The sequence below is a fragment of the Ictalurus furcatus genome, chromosome 29 (assembly GCF_023375685.1).
Source record: "Ictalurus furcatus strain D&B chromosome 29, Billie_1.0, whole genome shotgun sequence".
Classification (NCBI taxonomy): domain Eukaryota; kingdom Metazoa; phylum Chordata; class Actinopteri; order Siluriformes; family Ictaluridae; genus Ictalurus; species Ictalurus furcatus.
This window is the reverse complement of record NC_071283.1, coordinates 8,110,599-8,137,737: the sequence shown is the minus strand read 5'-3', so window position 1 is coordinate 8,137,737 and position 27,139 is coordinate 8,110,599. Positions and strand designations below refer to the sequence as shown.

The 27,139-nt window shown below is 37.5% G+C and overlaps 1 protein-coding gene and 1 pseudogene across 1 annotated transcript in view; one reads left to right on the top strand and one right to left on the bottom strand.

Moving 5' to 3' along the window:
• The window catches only part of LOC128604436 (Kv channel-interacting protein 2-like), a 241,859-nt gene that overhangs the window by 174,087 nt on the left and 40,633 nt on the right, over window positions 1–27,139 (bottom strand). The gene's annotated exons all lie outside the window — the stretch shown is intronic.
• Window positions 10,949–12,948, top strand: LOC128604437 (uncharacterized protein C22orf31-like; annotated as a pseudogene).

Genomic DNA, 27,139 nt, shown 5'->3' with positions numbered 1-27,139 from the left:
TGTTAGGCAAAAGGGGTTCTCCTTGAAGTTATTAGTTGAAAAAATTGAAGTGGACTGTGGTCTTGACAAGCTAAAAACATATCTACAAATCTAAGCATGTGCAACCAATTGGCTTGAAGCTTGGTGCTCCACTTTTTTTAGGCTATATATTGGTTTATGCAATTATATATATAAGATGAGTAGGTATTATTACAACTGTGAATTTGTATATTAAGAAAGCAAATCTAGAAAAATGACACCACCCATGGCTTCCCGATGTAGAGTCGTGTTTATGCTGTAGGCTGCTTAACTGTGCATGCGTCAGCACAGCACTGGTATCTGAGAACATGCCAATTAAATTGTATAAGAATGGCTACAGGTAAGAAGATTGCCAGATTGAAGGGTTTACAACAGCCTTTGAGCACGCATACACATGTATACCACTTTACAGCTTTCCTTCTGGCAGAATGCCACTGAACACACAGTATAGCATGTTCTGTGCCTTCGGTTCAGACAGCAGCCGTCGCCCACAGTAAGCTATTCCTCACTGGAAGATGAACACTTTGATAACAAAGTGTACATACAGAGTTCTGCAACTACTCACAGGCTAATCCTTGCTGCATTACTCACTTCCTCCACGTATACACACAGGAGACACAGCCTGTAAACTAGGTTATAACTGAGTTTAACTTCAAAAAAAAAAACAATGTAGAATTGACACTCAGCCCAACAGCCCTCTGTTTAAAACGTACTGTTATAATATAAATATACCATCAATGTTAACATGGCAATAAATTACACCAAATTCTGCTTGTAAATGTACTTAGCTTTGGTTTGAAATTTACATAGTATGATAAGTAATTCTAAAAATACAGTATAATGGTATTAATTGACCATTTAAATAAGAAGCCTTTATTTGTCACTTATACAGTGCCCTCCACTAATATTGGCACCCTTGGTAAATATGAGCAAAGTAGTCTGTGAAATGAAGGAGTAAGCGGTAGAAGATGGATGGGTGGATGGATAGTCTGTGAAATGTCTTTACTGTTTAACCTTTTGATCTTTTGTTCAAATAATTCACAAAAATACTCTGCTCTCATGGATATCAAACAACTGCAAACAAAACACAGGTTTATAAAAAAAATATCTTTGTTAAATATAGGTGAGCAACAATTATTGACACCCTTTTAGTCAATACTTAGTCAATGGCAGGACCTTGATTTTGTGGTCAGTAAACCATTTTTGTGTTGATTTTGATGTATGTTTTGGATCATTGTCCTGCTGGAAGATCCAACCACGGCACATTTTAAGCTTTCTGGCAGAGGCAATCAGGTTTTCATTTAATATCTGTGTTGATATTTGATAGAGTCCATGAAGCCACGTATCCTAACAAAATGTCCAGGTCGTCTGGCAGAAAAACAGCCCCAAAACATTAAAGAGCCACCACCATATTTAACTGTGGGCATGAGGTACTTTTCCATACGGCTATCTCTCTGTGTGCACCAAAACTACCTCTGGTGTTTATTTCCAAAAAGCTCTATTTTGGTTTCATCTAACCATAGAACCCGATCCAATTTGAAGTTCCAGTAGTGTCTGGCAAACTGAAGACGCTTGAGTTTGTTTTTGGATGAGAGTAGAGACTATTTTATTGAAATCCTTCCAAACAGCTTGTGGTGATGTAGGTGACATCTGATTGTAGTTTTGGAGACTTTCTGACCCCAAGACGCAACTAACTTCTGCAGTTCTCCAGCCGTGATCCTTGGAGATTTTTTGGCCACTTGAACCATCCTCTTCACAGTGTGTTGAGACAATATAGACACACGTCCAATTCCAGGTTGATTCATAACATTTCCAGTTCTTCTTTATTATTGCCCTGATGGTGGAAATGGGCATTTTCAATGCTTGTGCTATAGTCACTTCCCATTTTGTGAAGCTCAACAACCTTTTGCGGCACATCACAGATATATTATTTGCAAATAAATTTTTCACTGCCTTCTTTCTCACATTTACCAAGGATGCCAATATTAGTGGCGAGCACTGTACATTAGAGCACTGTGAAATTCTTTTCTTCACATATCCCAGCTTGTTAGGAAGTTGGGGTCAGAGCACAGGGTCAGGCAAGATACATCAAACCTGGAGCAGATAGGGTTAAGGACCTTGCTCAAGGGCCCAACAGTGGCAGCTTGGTGGTACTGGGGCTTGAACCCCAACAGTAACCAAGAGCCTTAACTGTTGATCCCCCACTGCCCTTACATACCAACATTTGTACAAATGTTTTGTTGCCCATCCTTCTACATGCACAGACAAAATTGTACAAAACTTTACCGTCTTGCCACTGTGGTGGTACCCTCAATTGGACAGATTTTGGAGCTCACAGACAGCCTACAGTAACTAAAACAACCAGTCTGCAGCCCATCCACCTCAACACCTTTGTTGTATCGTGTGAGATGCTTTTCTGCTCAGCACATTTGCAGAAGAGTAGTTATTCGAGTTATTGTGAACACGAACCAATCTAGATATCTAGCCTCTGGCCTCTCTCATCAAGGTGCTTCCATTTGCAGAACTGCCTCTCACCAGATGTTTTTTTGTTTTTCACACCACTCTTTGTATATAAAAAAAAAAAAACCCTCCTGTTAGGAGATCAAAGAAGTTTGAATCCCATCCATGGCTGGTAGTCAAGAAAGCAAAATTGGCTGAGCTCTCTGGGTGAGAGGAATGGCATACTCTCTCTCCCCTGTCAATCACAGTGAAATTAGCCAATCGTTGGTGTCTGTGTACGAGGAACAGAGCAGATAGCACTTTCCTCAGAGTGTGACGCAGAATGAGCAGCAATTCGAAAAGATGTTGACTGTATGAGTCTCATAGGAAGCTTGTGTTAGCCTTCACCCTCCCCTGTTGGTAGTCGTTGTATAATTGGGAGAGTTACCTAGTAGGTGAGAATTGGAAGGACAAAACTGGGGAGAAAACTGGGGAGAAAACGGGGGGGGGGGGGGGGGATTACTATTAAATCACCACAGAGAAGGTTCTCATAAATGATAAGGTTGTCTCTGTATTTAATATAGTACAGTCTGTGTTAGATGGATGGCTTGAAGTTTGGCTCAGGTCCTACTTTTGGTTCTAATGAAACAGCAGGCGGTGCACTCCATCAGCCAGCGCTCACTCACCCATACACCGGCTCTACTGCTGTTTGTTTTGTGCTCTCGTGCGTCACACAAGGTTAATTGTAGAGGAGACCTTTGCAGAAACACATCACCACACACTGAATTGAATCTCAATTCATGTTGGGCTCCGTCATGGCTTGCTCATGGGCCAAACAGGACAAAACTGTCCACTTTGGCAAAAGGTAATGTAATGGGTTCTGGAGCAGAATTACAAAAAGATCATTTTGACACAGCCTCAATGCTTGTTCTCAAGTGTGAACAACAGTCACGTAACAATAACAGCTTAGAGGACACACCAAACTCCTGGTATTCTGCAATAGTATCCTCTAGAACAATAAGCCACAGGCTTAGACTTGGCATGCTTAATCAGAGGACTGAACAAAATCGACAACATGTCAAGCCTTTAGTATAATCACAGGCTCTTGCTGAGATGTTATTTATCAGCAGAATGCGAGTGAAACCCACCTCCCTGGTCCAAGCAATTTTACAAACAGGTGTGAGCTGAATAAAATTAGCCTTCTTGAGCACCTCTTGTCCTTTACTTGCTTGGTAACACTGACTAAATGAAGTACAAACTGAATGAAGTACAATATACTCATAAGTGTTCCTGCATAACGGACACAGGCACATGGACGCAAATATATATCTCACTGGTCTGTGTAAGTAACAACCTCAGGGATAGCTGAAATACATGAGCTAGCAGGGTTATATATGTATGAATGTATTTTCACTTTTGCATCCACATCAGATGAACTGCTGTTGGCAAATGTCTTAAGCCACGCCATCACCCACCACTCCCCTCACTGACACATCCATAAAGTTTTATTTATACCTGCTGTTAATGCATACGGTATGTGCATGCAAGATGGCTGCAGCACGTATAATGCAGTGCTTTGAGGCATCACTTGTGAGCATCCTCAGAAATTAATGTGGTGTCCGCATGGTGAAATACCAACATAAACAGTGGAGGTAGAGTAGCTTCACGTGACAATGTGTCTGCTACTGAATAAACGAACTAACGCTGTCTCAAATCGGATACTTATTCTAGACCGCTTTTGAGTACTAACACTAACCAGCTTTCCTTTTACAGTTAATGTTTGAATTTTAAACACTTCTTAAACCTACAGAAAAGGTCTGTTTTGAGTAACACTCTTCTAGATTTTCTAGATCAGTAAATCCTTTCGAATGTACAGTGAGGGTTTTTGATTTGAGATGCGAATCATGACAGCAATCGCGCCAACTGCAGAAGGTTTTAAAGATAAACGGAGCTCACTGGTCTGTTTAATGTTACTGTGCATGAAATCACTAAACATTTTTGTCTGACTTGGAAACCAGATGGACAGACATGTTTTGGTTCTTATGTTTGTATGCCACTTCTGATCCTCCAGATGGACATAAGATATGCAAGAGAGTATGTGAACAATGCCGCTCACATAGCAGTTGTACACGCACTTACGCCTGGTGAAAGTGAAGTATAAAGTATTTACGTTTTAACTTGTCATCAGCAGTGATTGACAAGGTGCACATGAAATACACTCATGAGTGTAATGAGCATGAACAGGGTGGACTATTTACTTATTCATCCCTTTTATTTTCACCAAAATATCTTGCAGGAGAAACTAAAAACTGATAGGCTGAGCACACATCGTCTAATGAAAGTACAAGTTACACTAAATGACAAATGACAGTACGATGCAAGTTTTAGTGGGGTGTTTTGTTGTTTGGAGAAGAAAAAAAAAAAAAAAAAAAAGAGTTAAACTTTTCTAACATATTCACTATTTGGAATAAACATGGCATGAACCCAGCAAGGCAAAGAGGTCATGAGAAGAACTCACAATAAAATCGTCTGTTTTATTTATTTTAGAGCTGCAACAACTAATCAATAACATCGATAATAACTGATTATGAAAATCGATTTGAATCAAACGAATCTCATTATCGATTAGTTGGTCTGCGCGCGGCATGAGACACGTTTACTCACTACGTTACTTCTGTTCCTAAATCACGCTTCGGAGAGTAAATACTAAAGTTGTGTCTCAACTGATGTACTATACACTTACACTATGCACTATATACTCTACCGTCTAGTGTATGAATTTTAGAAAGATAACATCGTCTCAAATAGAACACGAGCGATTTTTTTAGTAACCGGAAGTATACGCCACTTCCTAGTTCATGACATCCTACGTCATACTCATGTTTGTATCCAAAATACTCCACTGTGTGTAAGGGGTAGGGGAAAATGGTGAGAGTTGCTTACAAGGTTTAGTTTTATTTATGTTTATTGTCATTATATGTTGTATTTGCGCGCTTGCGGTGTAAATTCTGATGGTTATTATAATGGAAATGATGTGTTAGTAACAAGGCTGTGTTGCTCATTACTCGTGGTGTAGACGCGGTGATACAGAGTGTAGCACGAGTAAGATCTGTAATGTCTAATTAAAACACTGTGATCAAAATTAAACACTAGTAAAATAATATTCCTAAAGACAGTGAGTAACACAAACCATAAGGTGCAGTGAAAGTGAGTTTTTATTTTTAATTTAGGACTGTAGTTTAATTCAGTGCTTTTTGTGCATCCATAAAAAGATAATGCATAAATACTATTATATAATATAAACTTATATATAATATAAACTTATATATATATATATATATATATATATATAAGTATTTATGCGTTATTTTTTATGGATGTACAAAAAGCATTGAATTAAACTACAGTCCTAAATTAATAATATATATTCTGGTGTGTGTGTGTGTGTGTGTGTGTGTGTGTATTGGGTTCTTTTCAGTCTTGTATAATTAGACAAACAGTTGTGTAAAGTTTTACTCTGAAACTTATATTTGTAACACTCAGTTTGTGCATTTTATTTTAAATAAACTAAAAAAAATGGTACTGAATGTTTGCCCCCCCAATTAATTGAAAAAATATCCAGCCAACTAATCGATTAAGAAAATAATCGTTAGTTGCAGCCCTACTTTATTTATTTTACAGATTAATATTGCACTAACTATAAAGAATCTATGACTATGCTATGACTATTACATGTTACTGAGAGCCACATTCACATAAGCCACATTTAATTGAAGAGTGCACATGCTATTTTAGTCGTTTTTGGCATCCTGACACAAGACACTAGTGTAGGAGTGAGTGAATAAACATGGATTAGACATGGATCTACCTCTACTAGATCCTCCACCACATCGAGTGACTCTGACTTGAAAACGAAGTCAAGAAAACGAATACAAATTATGGCAAAAAATTTATTATCCAGAGTACCCAGATACATGCACTGCACTGTGTGCACTGAAAATGGGTGGTTGTTGTCAATTGATAAAAATGTTACAATAACTTCCAACTTATGAATCTGAAATTAAAAAATGTAGGGTAGTCAAGGCTTGAGGTCACAGAAAAGTCATGATGTCCACTTGACATTGTTGCACAAATGTTTGGGAATCCCTGATGTAGCGCATTGTTGACTTGTTGAAAAATATTCATTGTTGTGCTATTGATATACTGTATTACTTTTTAGCTTCCCATCTAATATCATGACCAGTAGTTGAATGTACAATTGAAAGGGGGGGGGGGGGATTGTGATTTTCCCCAGTAGGCATAAACATAGGCATGGGTACTTTTTCACCTCTCCATCATTGCCTCTGTCACCTTCACACCGAACAACACCGTGCCTTCCAGTCCAGATGTGCTGGGAGTCCTGCTGTACTTCTGTGATTCTCTTCTTTGCCTTCATGGTGTCATTTATCTTCATCCTGTATGCAACTTCCCTCTACAAGCATGGTACATTCAAAGGAAAGGTGCTCTTGTAAACAGACAGGAGGCTTTGTCTCAGAAATATGCTCCTCTCTATTACTAGTCCATGAGAGACTGAGAAACAGATTTTGTGTCCTTGACTACGAGTCTTTTAAAAGCAGTTATTTGTAACCATTTGCTTAACTGCAGCAAACAAATAACATAATGAGGGGAGCTGTTTACTCCATAATGCTCCCCGCTGCTCTTACAAGCTGCTACATTGTTGTTGTTTTCTTTTTTTTCCAGATCAGTATTCAGACCAGGGTACTGTAATGAGCCTCATAAAGAGGGTTTGTTATAGTACACAATAAGAACTGCATGCCAGAATAGAAGAAGTGACTGAATTAGCTTATACAAAGTAGGAATGACTTGACCTGATGTAAACATACAGCATATTAATTCATCAATATTACATCAATCCTTGCCTCTTCACAATAAACAAGTGGGGTCAGGACAGAAACTCACATACTCACGTATTTAGAAGTAATACATGCGATTTTAGTCTTTTTCACTATCCTGACATACTGCACTAGTGTACTTTAGCAAAATAAAAATTCCCTGTTCATCTACCTCCATTATAAAACAAACTAGTGTTGTGTCTCAAATCACATACGTATGTACTGTACTAGACCACTGAGTACTAACACTAACCGGTTTTCCTATTCCAGGTATGAATTTTAACCCTTGTGCGTCCTTATGGACATTTTTGTCTTTTCATTTGATTTTATTTTTTATCATTTTGTCTGTGTTAATGCAAACAGCATACATTTTGCAAAAGGTGTGCATTTTTATTGGAATTTTAATATTTCACCCTCATTTGCTTTCATAAATCAATTTAGGTATACAAAATATTTACACTCAGGACCTTAAGGACAAAACGTCCCCACTGAAACCCATTCAAACTGCAATATTTAATCCCCATGGCATGTAAGCATAAAATCACGCATTCTGTGTTAACGGGCTTTTATTTACTTGACAAGGCTTCAAAACATTGATTTTTTCTTCTTTTTTTTTAACTCTGAAATGTGTACTCTTTTCTCAGGTTGAGCCTCTGGGGAAAATACATGCGTTTCCTTTTTTTCTGACTCTGCTGTATTATAGAGCATTGAATAAATGATGCAGCTATAATAGTGTGTGTGTGTGTGTGTGTGTGTGTGTGTGTGTGTGTGTGTGTGTGTGTTTGTATGGATATCAGAGTTGTGGTGTGTGTGTGAACAGTTTGAAAGAAAGAAATGATATTGTACTGGAAACCACAAACCCCATGTATACGAGTCAAAGAAAGTTACTGAGCTGTGAAGATTTTTGCATTATGTAAAGAAACCAGCGTTTAAAAGGTTTGGTAATTATGATCAGAACTGATGCTGGTAAAAAAATCAAAGTCAGTGAAAGTGGAAAAAAATATTTATTATATAATATTTCTATGACAGTTTTTTGGCATGGACGTTTTTGTCCTCTAGGGACCTATGTGTAACTTTTTTGTAATTAACACACACGGGTTAAAATCCTCCCATGTTGCCTTCAAACCTACCAGAAGGTTGTGAACCAACCTTCCAGATTTCCAGGATTAGCAAATATTTTTAAATATAAGGTCAACGTTTACGTTTTGAGACGCAGCTCATGACAATCACGATGACAGCAAAAAGTTTAAAGAGACACAATGCTCGCCAGTGTGTTTAACGTCTCTGTACATAAAATCACTTCATATTTGACAGTTTTAGCTGCCTTCATGTCCTGTCGGATTCTGTAATTACGAGGTGAACGCACAGGAATGCCAACACGATGTTGTAATTACAGCTCATAATGTTGTATGAGCCCCCGAAAAGTCATTCTGGTCCCCAATATGAATGTGACACCTAAAGCATACTATAAGATTTAAGCGTTTATTATGGATGTAAACTGTTCAGGTCTTTATTTTATTTTAACATGGCAAAATTAACTTATTAAAATGAACTTAAAAAATTCTCACGCCGTCCATTTTTTCTGACAAAAACCACTCGAACACATGGATTTATGAGGATTCAAGGAAGCAGTGAACTTAGAAAAAACTGGGATGTTTTGATTCTGACACGCCGTCTAGTAGAGGTCACATTTAAATCTTCCAGATGTACATAAGATATGCAGCAGTTTGGGAATCCCTGGTCTATACATTGCAGCTAAGCAATCTGACTGTTAAATACTAAAAAGTGTGCCTTTATTAGAGGTCAAATATTTTTACATGTACCAGGTATCTACAACGTCATCCCATTTTGAAAAGTGGTTTTGTTTTGATATATCTTATTTGCTGGAATTCACAAATTACTGTATCAAGATTTGCATCTTAAGTGATTCAGACTGGTATAACAAGCAAAAAATTACTAAAAATGTTAAAAGATACCCCTTATACAACTGTTTCACCCAAAAAACATGGCTAACACTGAACATAATGCAGTAGGCATCACTTACTATGGTGTTATTTACATACCACACTCTAACACACATTCATTATTGCCTACATTTGCATATTTCTGTGAAGTATTTGTTTAACCATTATGACACTTCAGTGAAATAAGCACAGATAATAACAAGCCGATATACAATGTCGACAGTGTCAAAAAGAAACCCAACAGACATTCAATTAAAACTCAGAAGGAAAGATGTGCAGATGCAGAATGAGCCAAGAGAAAGTAATTTCCTCATTCTGTCTGCATCCACACACACACACACACACGCACACACGCGCACACGCGCACAATCATAATCCAAAAAAAAGAAGGCAGCAGAGAATAAAGAGATGTCAGAAATGACTCGGGCTGAACCATGAACTCAGATCATTTTGGATACCTGCTACATCCACAGATGTAGCACACACACTACAGTACACTGTCGTACATTGTGCTGCTTTCTTTCCATTTAACAACACATTCAGTGGTTGACGGTAATTAGGATAAATGAGTGAAGGATACAATAGGTGCAATTAGACTGGACTGTTTCAATCTAAAGCCTCAAAGGCCGCAGTTACTTCGCTGATTTCAAGAAGAGCTTTTGAAATTATCGAGCAATGGGTCATGGATCTGTGCGACTCGACAGCTGTGGTGGTGCGATAAGGCTGAGGCACTACTTTGAAAGGCTATGAGTAAGGGAGGGAAAAAAGAGCCAAGTAAATGCTGCATTGTTCTGAAGCTTAGCATGAGTGATGAAAGGCCACGTGTCTGGTGAGCTGTACTCATGTCTGTTTCTCCAGTCTCCTGGCTGAATCCAAAAACTTTTTTAAATGTACTGAAATAGCTGTATTTGTGACTTCTTATCATTAATTATTTATTATATCATTGGCCGTTAGGGCTGCACGATTATTGCCAAAATCCCAATCCCAATTATTTTGATCACTATTGAGATCAAACAGACCTCCATGCTTTCACCTCCATGTTGTGCTACATTCCTGCTAATGTACAAATCTTTGCATCAAATTAGACTGATCCTTAAAGTGCATCATCTCGTAGAAGCAAAATATAAATACAATAGTACCCAAAATATAGGATATGTAAAAATTAAAATGCCATCAACCAAATGAAAATATGCATCAAATATAACAATATGCAATCAAAAGAAAACAATTCAGGCGTATGCAGAAAAGGTAATAATGTTTACATTAGGAGAGACGCAGCCACATCACCCAATAGAGTGGTGCAGGGATGACGTCATTTGGTACCAGAACCCAGAAGGTATCATCACACTGGTTCCCTCGACAAGTTCCCACCACTACCGACATTACTGACACACACCCTGGGGGTGTACTCTGACGGAGAGTAAGCCTTACTTCCCCAAGTGACATCACTTGGTGCACAATAACATGCATAATTTTGAAAGTGCTGAATTGTGAAAGGGCACACGGTGGCTTAGTGGTTACCACGTTCGCCTCACACCGCCAGGGTCGTTTGCATGTTCCCCCCGTGCTGCGGGGGTTTCCTCCGGGTACTCTGGTTTCCTCCCCCAGGCCAAAGACATGCATGGTATCATTTCTGCCATTTTCTTGCTTTTTCTTTTGGTACTTTAGAGATTTAATTCATTGTGTATAGAATTATTCATCAGTAGTTTTTATTTATATATATATATTTTTACACATTTTCCCTCATCCAAGATAATGAATTGTTAATTCTGGTCATTCTTACTTATAAAATTCTATTGGCTTTTGTGTCTGTGTGTGTGTATCATCATTATTGTTATTTTTATAATAATTTGTGAATGATAAGAGCTAAATCATCTCTAAATTCTCTGTCCTGTTATTTTCTTGATGGTCTACTGATGAACAAACTGAAATCAGCATTCTGTGAGGTCACAAATGACTCATCTTTTGGTTCTAAAATTCTAAAAGAATTTGATTTGAATTTAAGACCAAACGCAAACCGAGTTTAGAGTGAGATATCCACATGCTGGGACTGCTCTCCAAAACTATTTCACCATTTCTTCAAATCTATGGGAAATTTTACTGGAAGCCTCTGAAATGTCTTCTCCAGATCATACCTACTGCAGGAAGCATAAGAGAAGACATGCCAACCCTCTGCATCAGGTATACCTTTCTTGACTTTGTGTAGAACACAGCAAATGAACACTTGGAGAAGCAGATCAGACATTCTTATACATGATATTGATTGAAACTTCTTGTCATGTTTCTTGGTTCAGACTGCAAAGAGGAGGAAAAGGGAAACGGTACAAGAAGAAGAGCTGCGGAAACTGGAAGATCGTTACGTGGTAAGCGCTGCTGTGCTTCATGAAATGCACCAAAAACCAGCCTCCTCTGCTGCCACCACCCCAGGGGCGAGCTCCATCGACCTTACGATCCACAGTCCAGCATACCAAGGAGTCTACCACTCAGTGGTGGATCCGATGTTGGTGACATCCACCGGAAACCCCATGTTGGTAGTCCAAGGAGCTGGGCCGCAGGATCAAGCAGCGCCTGTGGGAGACACTCAACTGTCCCTCCTTGATGAAGGAGAGACAGGTAAAGGATAGTGAGCAGATCCATTATATTGAGAAATCCAGCACATCAATGGATGCACTGAAATGAAAATTCTTGGCCGAAGTCGAAATCCGCTGGTTTTTCTGCTCCCAGTCCATAGTACTAGATCATGGTTCTTGTTCTGACCCGATTTTCTGTGACCGCAACTTTGATTCCTGCTTTGCCCCGTTTATGCCTGTTTTCCGATCGCCCGACCCTGCCTGTCTTGACTAGGTTTTTTGGATTACGATTTGGATTTGTCTGCGTGCCCTTAAATAAATACGTCTTTACCTGCTTCCCTACTCTACTCCCTTACGTCTCGCGACGTGACAGAATACTCCGCGAGGTGTACAGGGACGCAAGCAGTATAATATAATCAGTGCTAAGCACTGGCAGCTGAAAACAATAAAGCCACACCCCCGAACAACAACCAATGACAAAACAGGGAGGAAACAGAACAGAAACAAAACAAACGCACGTGTCCACAGTAAACAATGTCCCGGTTGTCAATATCCGAAGAGCATGCGCTCGCTGAGCACTCGTGCACGTAGCTCGTGCATGCGCGCGCCCTCTCATCTCTCCGAGCGCGCTGCCAGAACGGGATCTCGTGACATTCGCACGTCTCACTCTGGTTGCTAGGCTATTTGGTTACGTCATCAAACACGTCACTGTTCGGTCAAATTTATTCGGCCTTTTCACAAACACCAAAAGTGCTTTTTTTTTTTGCTATTTTCGGCCGAATAGTTTCAATTCCCGAACATTCGGTGCATCCCTACTCCTCACTTTGACGTAGACATCAGTCAAGAGCCCAAGCCTGGACAGCCAGAGAGGAGCATGACAAAAGAAGAAACCAACAATTTAGTGATGTCAGTCCGTCACAGGCTTGATGCAGTTATTGCAAACAGGGGATGTTCAGCCAAATAGATGTTATTTACTTCAAGATTTATCTGTTCCTATACTTTTGCTTTTATGTTGTTTTACAAATCTAGATGTAAATACCTTGAAATAAAAGTTGAAATCCTAAAGTCTCTTATCATAGTCATCTTTTGATATCAAACACACATCTCCTTGGTGTAGAGCACAAAAAAATGAATTGGCCTTGCTGTTCCAATAGTTTCGGATGGGACTGTATAGTGAAATACATGTTTATTAATTGTTTAAATGTGGATTGTGAACTGTGTGAAGCTGTGAAAAAGTGAAACTGAACATCGTCAGCCTACATGTAGATGTGTGTGTAAACCTTTAGCCTCAACTGTATGTTCCATCCTTCACAAAGTGAGCTTGTGGTAAAGAGAATGAAAATCCTCAGAGTACTTGAACAGGCTTATAGAACTGGCCTTTCACTGCCTGATTACATAATGCCCCGAGAGTGAAGCGCAAAAATATCTCCATTCTTAACAAGTGGAATGTTCAGAATATTTTTCTTAAGCTTCAACAGAGACATTTTTTTAAAACGATGGATGCATCTGAGAGGCTTTTGGCGAGACATCTAAGCAGAGAGTAAGCTAAACAATCGACTACAGCTCTTCCCAGAATAGAAATGACCTTAATTTTTCAGGCAAGTTTCTGCAATACATATATCTTATATGCACACCAAAAGAAATACATGACAACAGTTATCATCTCTCTCAAAGCTTACATGCTATTTGATCACACAGAAATGGTTTTATGGATTTTCTCAGGCACCACATGCATATTTGAATACATTTTAGTACCAATTAATAAAAATATTCAGCTTATTCAAAACTTGCCAATTTCTGGACATCACAACAGTTGACTATAATGGCAGCTATCGTTAGGCATTTGCAGGTAATCGGTTAAATTTATATATTGTAATAATCAACCTGCTAATATTTTTATTATATAATAATGGGGGAAAAAACTGGTCAAAATAATTGTGTTCCAGTCAGAAGGAGGATGTTCGTACTCTCAAGACAGAATTTGTTTCCTATTCATCAAATAGAAAAAGTAATCGAATCAAAAGGTTTTTTTTTTAAGATGATTACAAGAGTGTTTATGGAACATTTAAATGTATGATGGCACTGTCATCTTTTTTCTGTTTTTCATTGCTTGTTCTTTTGCTAATATACTTTGCAAAAAAAAAATAATAATAGTAAAGAAACACCAAGGAAGTATTATTTTGCATTCTCCTTTAAAGTTGGACCATTTCAGTGGATTCAATTATAACAGTCCAGTTCAGTTAATCATTCTTTTTTGTTCACTGTACAACACTTGAAAATGCCATGTTTGTGTCTGAAATGTCATGACCATTGAAGGATCCACTGTCATTATACAGCACAAGAGCGGCCTCTAGAGGCAAAATAAAAACTATCGTTGACAAATTTTGTTGTGTTATTTGAAGTGTTTTTTTTTGTATGTCTCTATTTTTATGTTATTTAGAGTGTTACTTTTTTGGTTCGTTTTGGATGTATACCTTTTATTTACTTCAATATTTATTGATAGTTAATATATATTCATATTTATAAATGTATTTCATTTAAAAAAGTACAGTAAATTTTCATGGTACAGTCAATATTGCTTATTTTTGTGTTATAATATTTTACTGAATAGTTGAGTGTTAATTTTTGGAAGTGATACTGAATGAAAACATATCGGTTGATTAATCGGCTATCAGCAGGTACTGGCCCAACTTCGTTACCGGTACTGGTAAAACCCACTATTGGTCAACCTCTAATGTGCATTGGGACTGTACACAAAAAAAAAATAAAAAAGATAAATAAATTGTGAGTGAGGTATGAAGCTCTTCAGACAAAAAAAAAGGCCATGTTCATTAGAATGGGAGTGTATTGGGCATCGCGCCCGATAGGTTACAGTGTTCATTCATTTATCCTTAGTAAGTGCTTATCCTGGTTTTATGTTTTGGGAATCAACCAAGTCCATTAGAAAAAAATTGCAAGCAAATACAAACAAAAAGTATAAGTGCAAGAGCAGGAGAGATTGGTTAGAATTCCTTTAAGAATAGGCAGGAGTGGGCCTAAAAATACTGCGCACAACTAAAATCAATGGCTTAAATGTGGTGAAAATGCCCATTTAGTGGTCTTGATGGAAGAACAGAATAAAGTCATTGTACTGCAGGTGCATCACCTCCAGCTATCAGTTACCACAACCATGCCTCATGATTTCTAGCTGTCTCTGAACAAGTATCCAAAAAGCTCTGCTATTTAGATGTAGGGTGATTTGTCTTGGGAACATTTTGTGTCTTATTAATTTGCCAAAAATAAAATCATTATAATCCTCTCAAAGTGCATTACTGGCTGCTGATAAAACACCATGGAGCAGTGATGAAACTCAGGCTTAATCTGACAGCTTTAATAACCTCTCTCTTATATACTGTTGAGGAATTAGTGAGGAAATTGATTTAGATTTACATTAAAACCAAACCAAAGCATTTAAACAAAGAGTGCTTATAGAACAACAGAAAAAGATTCTAAAAACTGAGTCGTCTTTATATTGTAACACTGCTTTGTTGTATTAACTCGTTTGGATTAACATGGGAGTCGTGTATATTACAAAAACGTCCGAAACACTAACCCAGTCCAAAATAATACCACTGCAATCTATTTCACGTTTGTGTATCCGGTATGCGTTGGCAATCCTTGTTCCCAGCAACAGACAAACAAAGGCTAGGACAATGTATTATTAGTTTCTGATTGCAGGTCAGCGAGGTGAACTCTGAAAGCATCAGCAATGCAGAAGATGAAATGAACACTCAAAATAAACACAGGCAGCTCTTTGGAGCTGTCACATATCAGCTCCATGATAGATGCAATCTTAACCTTCAGACATATTGGCACTGGATGGGAGATTATCTACCTTCTCTTCTCTCTGCTACAGAATTGTAAATGTACACTCTGAGGTGGTTTATCTTCGTAAACACTGTGGATTAAATGAGACAGTTTGGAGAAACTACACACAGCAAATTCCCCAGTGTTGAAGGAATACTTTCACTGTAACATGAGTGGAATAAGAATACATCCACAGTCCACAATGCTCCACAGTCCCATGTTTGGTTGCCTAAAGTAATAAGTGGCAGCTAGGGTTAGGGTTAGGGTCAATGAAATCACATATCACCATATGTGATTAGCTACTTAGCTACATATAGCTACATCTACATCCAGCTACTTAGCTAGACAAGTGCATTACTACAGACTAACATCAAATGTGTATACAATCATGATGCACATCATGCCTGAAATCTTGACAAAAACTCAGCAAGTCACTGGGTTTACACGTGTTTCCACACACGTGTGTGCTCCTTATTCTGAACAGACTGTCCTTCGTACATGCTAACTAATCCTCCACATAGAAGATATTCTATTTAACCAGAAAACGGAAAAGTGTTTAATACAGCACATGGTGGAATTCGAAGGGAGTAGCCTGGGGTATAATTTCAGCATCAAGGTGCACTGTATAGAGGGTCATTCCATCTCAAGTGGTCCAATAACTATAAAGTTGGTTTGACAGTTTTTAATTTTTCTTTCTTTTTTTTTTTTTTTTTTTTTGAGTGATCACCTCTATGTATTTGCATAACAAAAGGGTGAATTTGTTTGTTTGTTTGTTTGTTTTTTACTTGGTTTAAGTACAACGGCCATCTTTGTCAGAGCACACAACAAATTTCAGTTATAGAGCTGATTACAGAAACCTCGATATCTCTGCTCAGGATGGGCCTAGCTCCTTGGAACAAAAACTGATCTCTAGAGCACATCACAATGGACTTATATAAACATTTACACAGTCTTGTTCCTTAGACTTAGAACTTAGAAGTCCAAATGTAATGCTCAAGATTGCTCACACTTTTACTGTCAATGTATAATGGGATGGGTTCAAGTGTCAGTTTAATTTTTTAGGGGGTACTTAGGTAAGTATAGTGTGCATGCAGAACATTTCAGGTTTGAGACTTCTCTTTTTTTAATGGGGGTAAGAAAGTGATATTTTTTCCTCTGTAGTAAAAGTCCTCTATAGTAGCATTATGCTGTAAAAATTGTGAGTTTGAGGTTGGAGCTAAACTCTGCAGGACAGTGGACCTCGAGGGCCAGATTTGAAGAACCAGCCTGATCTATCATGTTTGGTACAGGTGTACAATCGGTATGCATGAATAGATTTTATCCAAATAAGGAAGTGCAGTGTTCAGTTGGGAGTTTTACAAATGAACAGTGTCAAACAGAGCTGTGGTGGTGTTTCTCCTGTGATAAAAGCAATAAGTTACTACAGTTGGTAGAAAGTACGATTAATTTATTTTTCTCTGGTTGTTGAGCTTGTTGAATTGTTGCTGGGTGACTATGAATAAAAAACTAATAACCTGTACACATGAAAGCTACTGCTTTGTCCATTCCTTCTGTAGCTATTAACGTAGTACTGGGATTTCTGCTGAATGGCAATTATTTCCTGTGTGCTTCTCTTTGTTTTAACCTTCCTCTAAACCAATTTAAATATTGTCATAGAAAGTATTTGCTCAAAATGGGTTCTTATGTATAGAACTCAAACTAAACCCTGCCCAAAATCAGTATGTACTATACAGTACTTGGATACAAGTGAATCCAGGAGAAAAAATTCAAGTATGAAGCCAGTGCTATCATCATGGTGTACTACATCCTACAATAAAATGATGGGGAAAACTGTCAAGAAGACAAAGTGGCAGCAATCCATGTAAATATCAAGATATCCCTGTATATGTTATATGTATATGTTAGAATGGCTATATTGCTTGTTAGCCTGAGATTTTTTATTCATTGCTGTGGATACAACCACTACAGACCTCTCTCACGGTTGCGTGTTTACTGATGCGGAAGCAAAAGTAGTAACATTTCAAAACTTCTGGTGAGAATATAGCAAATGAACAAACAGCAAATACAGGTCATTAAGACTATAGCACAGCTACTGTAACTGCACATATAATACAAGCAAGCATCCATACCTGAGCTTTCACTCATTTTCCACTGAAGTGCTCATGGAAAATTTATGGCTTGGTGCTATCGCCAGGATGAGGCCAGGCATTGTAAGACCTTTTAAAGAATCTGCCTACTTGAAAACCACTGACTCTAAATGGTAAACACATGAAGCTACTACACCCTCTCAATGTGAATGGATAGATGAAAGATCTGCTGTCCGGCGAATGCAGATGCTAATGAACACAGCACCAATAAACTAACTAGCTATAAATATATAAATAAATAAATAAATAAATAAATAAATAAATACTATGTGAGTGATAACTTTCATCATGCCTGGATTGTTGTTAATCCTAGCTAGATAGTTTTCGATGCATTTATCAACAGCTGCTCCATGTGATCAACTTAATCAAACTAGGTAAAAAAAGAAAAATGTTTAGCTAGCTATACTGTGCACTGCTTACCTTAGTCCGGAATATACCATTAATAGACTGTTTGGATTCACTTTCACTCCTGCACTTCAGTACCTAAACAATATTCAAAGTCAATTGTAATACTACTATTCATTACCAGATATGATAACAGTTGTTGTGAGCTATAATGACTGACTTAATACAGAACAGAAAATATCTGTTTACACTCCCGTCATGTTCCAGTTTTTTTTTTTTTTAAGATGGCACTTTTTCCGATCGTTGGCTTTAACCACATTCTGGATCACAATAACTCAAAATTACTAATTCATTCACAAGTGAAATTGACTAACAGATGAGATAACTCACATGAGCGTAGTGTAACAAATGTTCCTTGTTGTACATTGTATACAATGCTGCATATGAAGAATAGTATGTGTGTACAGTATTCAGTATACAGAATACAGATATGGCATTTTCAACACCACCTTTGTGCAGGACATAAAAGTGTCGATGGAAATATGAGCTGAATAAATGGAAGAGTAAGCCAAGAGGGGTCTGTCTGTGTGTGTGTGTGTGTTTGTGTGTGTGCCAAGCATTACAGGACCACAGCATTGACCTCCTTACCAAGACAACCTCTCTTCAGTCAGTTTGAAACACATATCAGGAGACCTGGACAAGCAGATAACATGTTCAGGCTATCAGGGTTTTATTTAAAGTTTCCGAAAAGTCTCAAGTGTTCACACACTCTGGACATTATAAGAACTACTTTAACTAGTTTAATGAAAAGTTGATAAGAAGCGTAAGTAACTACTACCAGAAGCAAAGGTGTGTCTTCATGTCCCTGAGTCGTTTCCCCTTCGGTATATTAGCTTTTCCAATTACAATTTCATTCATGTTTGGGTGTTTGTTGAGTACTGCTTTACCTGAAAAAAGCACAAAAAGTGTAGTTTTCAGGTGACACATATCATAGAAAGGGTCAAAAATGGTAAATGCCAGAGCACTCACTCATTTTCATGAGTCTTTTTTTTGACCATTAGGTTTCTGACCAACAAAAACATGAGACTGGGGAAGTACACTGGAGGTAGGGCTGCACAATTAATCAAATATCAATCTTGATTATGATTGACTGCCCACGATTACATGAACATGATCAACTGCGATATTGAGGTTTAAAGTCCGACCTCCACTCATAGAAAACTCCACTGCAGATCAAATCAAGTGCTTCCTACACTTACAGCCAATCACCATAGAGCGGTGCAGGGATGACGTCATTTTGTAACGCCAAAACCCGGAAACGAGTCAGCATTTTAGTGCTTCAGAGCACGCTGCACACTCCAGCACTTTGCCTGAGGGAAATCATGACACTAACATGTTGCTAAATGGGACTACAGACGTTGTCGGGGAGATTAAACATCATCACGCCGAACAGGAAAAAACTTTGCAGATAAACTGGTTCAGGTGTGCTGTGCACAATTCCCAAAAAAAACAGTGGACGAAGATTCATTCACAGAGTAAATCCGTATTATGGAAAATGTCATTAAATCAAGTTTGGAGAAGCTGTTGGAAGCTTGGTGATGGTCACATTGAAGCCAAGTGACCGTGGTGTGGTTCGTTTATTTATGGCGATTGTATTTAGTTTTTAAACTTCATAAAAAGTTGTGTTAATTTGTGAAAATTATTATGATGGACAAAACGTGTTAGTATTGTATACTTTTGGTCACGGAGATTATTTTTATGCAATAATCCAAAAATCTATGGGAAAATCCTATTGCTAACTTCCAGGTTCTGGTACCAAATGACGTCATCCCTGCATCACCGCTCTATTGGGTGATGTGGCTGCGTCTCTCCTCCTGTAAACACTAGCTGCGTTTACATGGACAACAATAATCCACTCTTAATCCGATTAAGACCATACTCTAATTAAGAAACTACCATGTAATCAGCAATTTTTACGTACCTTAATCTAATTAAGGTCATAATCGAAGTAAGCAATAATCTTATTAAGACAGGTGGAGTACTGTTTTAATCGCATTATGGACGTGTAGTAGTGACATGTAAACACCTTAATCACATTATGAACGTCATGTGGGAGTTTCCACCGCATTTTGCAACAGGACATGATCACACACGGCAGTTTTACGTTTTATGGCAAACAAGAGAGTTCGGCTGTGTCCCAAATCGCATACTTTCCTACTATAGGTCTATAGTGGGGAAAAATACATGTATCTCGTCTACTATATAGACGGTAACTACGCGATTTGGGACACACCCACGGCTTCAAGCAGTTGTCTATACGGCTTCAAGCAGTTGTCTATTAGCACGTATAGCATGACAAATAATTAACTGCACTTCATAAAAAAAAATACATAAAAACACCCAAAACTGTATACGGTACCATAACGAAGACGAACTGTATGTTGATACGTGAAATTCTGGAGGGACGTCGGACAGCATGGCGCGGTGAAGTAATGACGCGGGCTGTTAATCAAATTATGTTCTAAAACATGTAAAATGGGAACATGACAGGAGTATTCTAAAAGCGACTCATGTAAACACCTTAATCACATTATTATCTTACTCAGAGTAAGGTCAATAATTAGATTACTGCTGTCCATGTAAACGTAGTCATAGTTATTGCCTTTTCTGCATACGCCTGAATTGTTTTCATTTGGTTGCATATTGTTATATTTGATGCATATTTTCATCTGGTTGATGGCATTTTTACTTATCCTATATTTTGGGTACTATCTTATTTATATTTTGCTTCTACGAGATGATGCACTTTAAGCACAAATCTAATTTGATGCAAAGATTTGTACATTAGCAGGAATGTAGCAAAACATGGAGGTGAAAACAGCGGTCTGTTTATTTAAATGTGAAAGTACAATAAAAATATGTTGTCCCTAAAATCAATGAATAATCGTGATAAATAATCGAGATCTCAATAGTGATCAAAATAATCGGGATTATCATTTTGGCCATAATCGTGCAGCCCTAACTGGAGGTTCCAAATGCCTGGTGGAAAACTAATTTATTTATTATTTGTCCATCCCTGAAATGACAGAAAAAAATGGCTTAAGATACAATAGGTTCAAATGGGCCATCTTATTACTGAACTCAGGGCCATAGTTTTCTGAAGCAAATTCACACACTAACCATTACTAAAATAAAATAACATATAAATTAAATAACTGATTTTCACATTGTGTCTATTGTAACATGTATCCTAACAGGTGAACTAAAATGCACACTAAATACACACAAAAAATCTACAAGGGCAGCTCAGAGCAAGTCTGACTCGACTTGGCAAGTCAATGTATAATTAACCTACAGTAAAATCGATATCCACCCACAAAACCTGCTACAACGGACTAACAAATACCAATGAGTTTTCTAATGAAAACCAAACAATCTTTCTGAATGTAGTCTATGGATTTTCTAACCCTCTGCAGCATGAATTATTTAATTTAAATCAGTAAATGCTTTTTATGGATTTTTATTATTTGAATTAGTAAATAAATAAATAGTTTTAGGGGGGTGGTTGGTAAATTGTTGCTATATGGCAACAATGTGCAATGTTGGAAGGTATCATATAGTGAAAATAACACAAAAAATATGGAGATCACAAATCCAATTACTGCGTTTTCCAGACTATAAGTTGCAGAGTTTTTTGCCACCTAGAAAGCGTGTAAAAGTTATATCTTCTAGACAGGAATTACAGTTGTAAAAAGTATTGTATGTGGATGGATTGACTCACTCAAAATACATACAAAAATTAGATCCAAACGTGTTTTGGGTGAAGTGTCTTCTTTTGAATTCTTTCTCTAGAATTCTTAACTCTTTCTCTTTAAACATAAAATTTAGAACATCAGGTGCAATTGCAAAATGTCTGAAATGACAACAGTTTCTCTTACTTTGAATATGAAAAATGCTCACATCTCTGATAATGTTTCAGTTTTTTCCTTCAAGTAGTTTTGCCTAACTATTGAAAAATGAATACAATTTTGAGAGACCTCCGAGGATGACCTTCACCATGCCATGTGCTTGCTGAAAAGAACGTGCAAACAGCACGTTGCATAGGAAAATAGCAGTTTTGTATTTTTGACCATCAAAAAATTGGAAATTAATGAATTGTTGCTATATGGCAACACCACGCAGTAAAGGGCTAATCCTCATTACCATTACAATTATTTGTAAAGTGTTTTTTGTCAAATGTTTTCTTTTTTGACTATTTTCACCTGAAAAATTTCAGTGGCCAAAATCTTAGTACATCCCTAATAACTATAGTTAACTGATGTTAACTTTATACTTTAGTCTTCATTTTTAGCCAAGTGAATCATACAGTACATTGCAAGACTTTCATATACATTTACCTTGACTGACAGTGTTCACCGCATCGTTGCATCGACAAAAAGACTACTAATTACTAATATGAGATGGGGGGAAGGAGATGGAGTTCAAACTGCACCTGTCAACTGACTGGCTTAAATGGGGGGAAAAGACTATTTTGCTGTATCCTGAGTGACGCATTGCAGCGTACACAGATATTAAATTCCTGAAGGTTGGCAGGTTTTCATCTACTGTAACAGAAACTGCAAATCTATTTTATATAACATATACTGAAGAATACTAGATATTTGTGGGCCTAGCTAATAAATATGGACAAGCTAGAGGAGGGAAATGAGCATGTAAATGTTTGTGCAGACTATGAAATAAACAGCACACTTTTTCTTATGACAGCACACGCACAATCGTGTGTGTATTTGTTGTTTTTTTTTAATTGTATGTTCTATTTGTAGTGTTCACTGTATAAGGGTTCATGCATTGTGACACAGTACACATATGTAAGTAATCAGTAAAAAATAAATAAATAAATAAATAAATAAAAATAAAATTCTGCTAGCCCCGCCCCCAAGTAGCATTAATTCCTACTGGTACCAACCTTGAGCGTGGACCAAAAATCATACACCAGAAAAATTTTGGTACTGGACCTGAGGTCGCTGGCAAATATATAGTTCAAAAGACCTGCGTGTTTAATGATTTCCTGTAGACTGGGAAGGATTTTGCAGAGAAAATTAAAATTATAATTCATTCCACCATTTCTGAACAACAACCACCCAAGTGTCTGGTTTTAAGATAGAGTGCTAAAGTTGGATATGTATACTTTGCAAAGTGTAGGTCTAGTTAATGAGACGTTTTGCTGTGTGTAGGACCTCTTCAGGAGCTACTGTTCAGAAGAAACTTTCATGCTAGATGTTACTGAGAGTCGTGTAAATGTGACACTGCAGTAGATGGTGTATTTAAAAGTAGACTATACATCAGTGCAGTTAATATATACTTTACACGGTCTCAGAGACAGTGCTATTGTTATACAATATATAGTGAAATACAGACACTGTAATTAGCCTGCTACAGCTACAAAGTTTATTCACAGAAGATCTTATTCATGCACCCACACACACCCACATACATGCACATACAGTGCATACACATACAATAGCAAATTTGTGTAAAAGTTCCTGTACTGTGATAGTGGTGGATGAATCAGCAGCTCGGGTGCCTGGAACAAGTAGATTTCATGTACTCATGTATTCATTTATTATTTACAATACAATACAAATAAGAAGTCTTATGAAACAAGTTATATAAAAACTTAGAAATAGTTAAGGTTAGGGTCAGAAGGTCATTCATACAAAAGTGTGGGGGGGGGAAAAGCACACAAGTTGGATATCATAATTAGCAGTATTTCTTCCCAGAAGCCTGAAGGGTTTCATATATATATACAAGCAGACCAGATATCTAGATATAGAATCTGTCAGAAATCTGTCTATGGCCTTTAACACAGAGGAAATGAAGACCATTAACACACCCTCCAAAAATAAACAGCTGACGCCATCATTTCTCCACTAAGCTATAGATAATTAGAGAGAAATGTCACTCGGAGACCCTGAGCAGCTACTCAACCAACTGGCCCAGCGTTCAAAAGTAAATATAACATTATTATAAAGAAATACAACTCTTCCCATACCACAATACCACGCCTGTAGTGAATGTTTTACATGTACAGAAATATGGTGTCTGGGATACAAATTATGTCTAATAAATCACTCTCAGGTGCACAGTGTGTCATAAAGCATCAAATAAAATTAATTTGGGGGAACATTATCCCCTGAGATGATTTTCCACAGTAACCACTGTGCATTTACTGTATCACATACAGACTTGTTTTGCATTCAATTCATATAGTCATTGTGTTATTTACAATTTTGAGTTGAGTTGATGCATACACATTGTAATGAGTATCGGTATGGACGAATCAGAAGCCAAGGAGTCATAATAAACCTTGCTTCCTCTTGACTTGCAAAACAAATATTTTCATTTGGTACAGTGCTGTGAAAAAAGTATTTGCTGATATATTTGATTTCTTCTGTTTTTGTGTGTCTCATACTAAATTGCTTCAGAAATTAAAACAAAATCTAAGATAAAACCAAGGCAGTCTGAGTAAAAACAAAATACAGTTTTTAAATGATAATGTTATTTATTGAAGCAAAAACGTTATCCAATGCCAACTGGGCCTATGTGAAAATGTATTTGCCCCCATAGTTACTAATTCCCAAACCTATGAAACTGCATTCATAATGGGGTCCAGCTGGACTTGACGCAACCTGATTACTGCAAACCCTGTTCAATCAAATCAACACTTAAATAGAACTTTTTCAACAGCATGAAGTTGGTTAAAAGATCTTACCCAGTAACATACTGTGCCAAAACTGTAAGAAATTCGAGAAATGATGAGGAAGAAGATGATTAAAATACATCAGTCTGGGAAGGGTTACAAAGCTATTTCAAAGGCTCTGGAACTTCAAATGACCGTGAAAGCCATTATCCTCAAATGGAAGAACTCAGCACAGTAGTGAACCTTATCAGAAGTGGCCGACCTTCCAAAATTCCTCCAAGAGTACAGCAATGACTCATCCAGGAAGTCACAAAGGACCCAAGGACAACATCAAAGGACTTACAGTACAGGCCTCTCTTGCATCAATAAAGGTCACTGTTCATGACTCCACTATCAGAAAGACTCTGGGCAAAAATGGCATCCATGGAAGAGTGGTGAGGCGAAAACCACTGCTGACCCAGAAGAACATTAAGGCATGTCTCAATTTTGCCAAAACAAACCTTCGCTGCTTCAGGGCCTGGGCAACTTGCAATAATTGAGGGAAACATGAATCCTGCTCTCTACCAGAAAATCCTAAAGGAGAATGTCTGGTCTTCAGGCTGTTGAAACTCAAGCGCAAGTGAATTATGCAGCAAGACAATGATCCACAGCATAGGAGTAAATCCTAGTCCTAGAAGTAAATGAAAGCCTGCTCTCCAGTTATCGTAAGCATTTGGTGGCAGTTATTGCTGCTATAGGTGGCACAAACAGATTAAGTTTAAGGGGGTAATTAGTTTTTCACCTGGGTGATAGATGTTGGATAACTTTGTTTTTGCTTCAATAAAAAAAAATGAATGAAACAAAACTTTGTGTGTTTACTCAGGATACCTTTGTTTTATGTTGTATTTCGTCTGATGATCTAAAACTATTTAGTATGAGAAATACACAAAAACAGAGGAAATCTTTAGATGGGGACAAATACTTTTTCACAGCACTGTACGTTTGCTTAAACATTAAGCACTTCATGGTAGTGTGACAAACATAAATGTTCCGAATCGCACCATCTAAATTATACACAATCGGCCGAGGTGTGATCTGGCTGATTTTAGAATGCTTTTTACAATCGTGATTTTAATTAGCAGACAATTATTCTGAATCAGGAACATGTGGGTATGTGGAAAAACTTGGGAAGATTAAAGTATCCTTTATACTACATGCAGTCACCTCACAGGTAAACGTATCGTGAAAACTAATTTTAATGGTAGTTCAGCTTGAATAATATCTTTTACATGCAATATGAGGAGAGAAGACCACAACTCATAGCTAAAATGTTGACGACTTGCTGCCTTTTTTTTTTTTTTGAGGGCACAAAAACACAATGTTCTACATTAAACAGTTCCTCCGGGATTTTACACTCACAGAACTTAATACGAAATCAAGGAAACTCCACAATATTCACAGGAGCCAAGATGCATCATATGACATCACAATGCGCATTCAGACAAAGCGGTTGTTGATTCACGTTCATCAAATATAAGTGCAGCTAAAAGGTCTCATTTACCAACAAACATCACTGCAAAAGACCGTGCAAAACAGTTTCGTTTAGTTTTCCGTAGTTTTTTGCAAAAAACTCTGAAATTGTTTTTGTTTTTTTTAAATCTGCAGCAAAATCAAGCATTTTTGGCCGCAACAATCTCAATTTAACTAGCATACTAGCTCACCATACATTATTAAATTATGCTAGCGACTGCATTTTAGCTTAATCAGTTTCCGATAGGTTTTACCTTTTTTTTTTCTTTTTTCTTTTTTTTAAATCTAGCTAACTTTTCAGCTGTAATTTGTTTTTCCATCATTTCACTTCGTTTGGAATATAATTAAAAAATGTGTAATTAAAATGAGACATTACCTGGTTATAATGTACTAATAAATTTGGCTGCTATGTGCGGAATATTTTTAGCTGCACTAATATTTTTATCATTTCTATACAACAGTGTTGGCAACAGTGCTGTGAGAAAGAAAGAACTCAAGAGAATCTACACTCTTTCACTGCAAACTAACAGCTCGATTATTGTGGTGCTATAAACGTCCATCAAAACGAGACAGCTAAGCAAACACTACAAGTGCTACACAATGCCTCATGCTATAACAAACTGCACAGAAAAAGATGTTATATATACACACACACACACACACACACACACACACACACATACACACATACATACATACATACATACAT